The sequence below is a fragment of the Anabrus simplex genome, chromosome 1 (genome assembly GCF_040414725.1).
Source record: "Anabrus simplex isolate iqAnaSimp1 chromosome 1, ASM4041472v1, whole genome shotgun sequence".
NCBI lineage: Eukaryota > Metazoa > Arthropoda > Insecta > Orthoptera > Tettigoniidae > Anabrus > Anabrus simplex.
Genome location: NC_090265.1, coordinates 467577369 through 467580458, shown reverse-complemented (window position 1 = coordinate 467580458; position 3090 = coordinate 467577369). Strand labels below are relative to the sequence as shown.

At 42.9% G+C, this 3090-nt stretch overlaps 1 non-coding gene across 1 annotated transcript; it reads right to left on the bottom strand.

Moving 5' to 3' along the window:
• Window positions 1–1945: 1945 nt before the first annotated feature.
• On the bottom strand, window positions 1946–2064 carry LOC137497214 (5S ribosomal RNA). The gene has a single exon (XR_011017735.1). It is a non-coding gene; the product is annotated as a 5S ribosomal RNA (ribosomal RNA).
• Window positions 2065–3090: the final 1026 nt, after the last annotated feature.

Here is a 3090-nt window from a genome sequence, read left to right as displayed (position 1 = left end):
GTAGAGGTCAACCGACTTCATACTTAATGAACACAATTAATCCTATAAATAACACATGTACAACATTATTATCTTAAAAATTCAGCAGTCGTGCCCATTGATAACGTATTATTTTTTGAGTAATTTGCAGAAAACCTATCTTTACAATCCCTAGGCAGTAGTGCCATCTAGCTGAGATAAGTGGTAGCAGGAATGATACAGTGCACGTCAGTATTAACAATAGTCAGTCACTTAAGTGTTAATGTTAAATAGTTCTAGGGACTTTCTTAAACATCTTCCTTGATACACAGCTCAACAATAGCATGCTGCTTATTTCGGGCACAATCAAATCCAGGCCAATGTATTGGCTCCCGCTGCTCACGGGAATATTGCGACATGATGTGCGCAGATCGAACGCCTTCTTAAGGAAATCTGCAAAACCCCCAACTACAGGTACAAGAAGACATCCCTGCACTCATTCTTCAAGTCACGCCATCCACCTTTGCGTGATGCTGATGACATGGCTCGCAATAACTTTAACGCTGTGAAAATTTGGAAGGACTATTGGGGATCTTCAACAGACATGTCCCTTCAAAACATGTTTTCTTGTGCGCAAAATTGCAAGTGGATTTCATCTGCCGCGCAGGTAGTGGATCCTTAACACAGTTCGGGTGGACCATGGAATATGACTCACTCTACCAGTGGAACTGCTTAACGTCACCGGAATGCAACTGTGGTGCCCCACGGCAATTCATCCCTCACATCGTCGACAGATGCAAGCTACGTGCCTACTTAGCTAGACTGATATTTTGATTCTATCAGAGGCAGTATTAGAGCGGACGAAGGGACTGGACATTCTGATTTGAAATAATGTTTTCTTGCTATTGTATTATATTCAATTGTATATATATGTACATTTTATGCCATACGCTCTCTTCGAGGTCGCGGAAGTACAATGCTGTTGATGTAGTTGTAAACACGATGGAACATCTAGTTTACATGCATGATATTAACTGCTAATGCAAAACTTCATCCACAGGAGAATGATGTAATCTTTGGGTGGTGCGGAAAACATCTGCCACTGAATAGGGAGATGATCTGTACGAGATATGACGAAGTTATTGTCATAATAGGCCATACAATGAAAGAAAATATATACGGTGTGTTTCAGATGCATACTCCGCAGTATGTTCGGTTGCCGCACGTGGCAAGGACATACGGATGGAAAAGAAAGTGGTAGGAAAACCGCAAATATAGTACTCTACTTGTTCCGCATACTATGCTATCCATCTCATTATGATCTCTCGCATCCTTATTAACATTGCTCCTGCTACACGAAGTTAACGAACGCACAAGGCCAGCCGCATTTGCAGGCAATGTTTCGTAAATTTCATCGAGCACATAACCGCTTATAATGTGTATAGGGCAATTTCGGAAGCATAACCTAGTAAACAATGACAATATGAGAGACAATATACCTGTACGAAAATTAACGGCATTATGATAACAACCTAATTTATGATCAGGTGTGCGCATGCTCAGCGAACCACTCACTGAAAGCCTCGCCACGAGCATGGTCATCCGGTTGTAGGTGCCGAGTTGTGCGCCGTTCAGTGTGACAGTGCAGCTATTGTTGAATAATTATCTGCATGTAAATGTGATGTATTCCCAGCGTGTGTACCGCAGCTCTAGTACTGTATGACGTTGTGAGGCAACATATTCTTTCACCATATTCACTTGCTCTTAACTTTGAAGCATGGGTTGGTGACCACTGGGTGATCAACTGAGTCCTGGCATTGCTTCCACTTACTTGTGCCAGGCTCCTCACTTTCGTCTGTCCTATCCGACCTCCCTTGGTCAACTCTTGCTTTTTGCCGACCCCGACGGTATTAGGTTGCGAGGCCTAGGGAGTCTTTCATTTACACGCACTGCGTGGCTCTTGTGTTCCTTTCGGCACAGGGAATTGAGCCAACGGCACGTGGTGTTCCCGAGCGGTCACCCATCCAAGTACTGACCACGCCCAATGTTGCTTAACTGCGGTGATCGGACGAGAACCGGTGTATTCAACATGGTATGGCTGTTGGGCCGATGACCTTAGATGTTAGACCCCTTCAAACTACAAGCATCATGTTCATTTTGGCCAATACCTTTATTTTTCGAATTGTCGGATCCCTTCCATTTTTTCTCTCTGATTCGTTTTATATAGAGGATGGTTGTCCAGTTGTACTTCCTCTTAAAACAATAATCACCACCAGCACCAGTCCTCCGGATCCCTTTACCGCATCTTCAATGGGAAAAATGTCGCATGAACCATACCGTGCTGGAGTAGTCTCTTCTCTACAGAATTTATGCCATCTGCGTGTCATCGATCTCGATATTGTTGTGCATAAAACGCAACTGCTTGTCGTTTATCGTGTTGACACTGCAAATATAAGCAGCATATCCACACAAGTTCATCATCCATGTAACATGGTCGTTCTATTGCTGTGTGTTTATGTGCTAGAGCCGTTTGTATCCTGAGCAATGAAGAGAGCTCTCACGCGACCTTCCAGCAAATTAAGTTCCCGGTTAGTCTGTAGCCCTTGCAACATTCGGCAACTTACTCAAATTTACATTGTTGCGTGTAGCCATTCCGTGCATCAGAATAAAAGCTCCTGCAGCGGACGAGGTAGACCGCTCATTCTACTGCGGGATAAAAGTAGCCGGTACAATGAACAGCGAATGAAGAGCGAATCCCTGCACTTATACACGAAGTGTCTCTTCATCTGATTCAAAATCTAACTCCTTCAGGACGAACATACATGTAACCAATACCGAAAAGCGCACGTTGAATCGTCACACCATACAAATTTGATCGTCCTGAATGGTTTACCACATTAAAGGAATTCGTTTTTATACAGAAACTAGCAAGATACCCGTGCTTCGCTACGGTATTATACTGAAATTTATAATTGGATGCTTAACGTTTTATATATAAGCCGCCTAAATACGCGATCTGACCCGTTTCCAGTGCGGTACGCACAGTTTGATGACGGTCCAGAACATTATTATTATTATTATTATTATTATTATTATTATTATTATTATTATTGTTCTGGACCCCACAGCGAG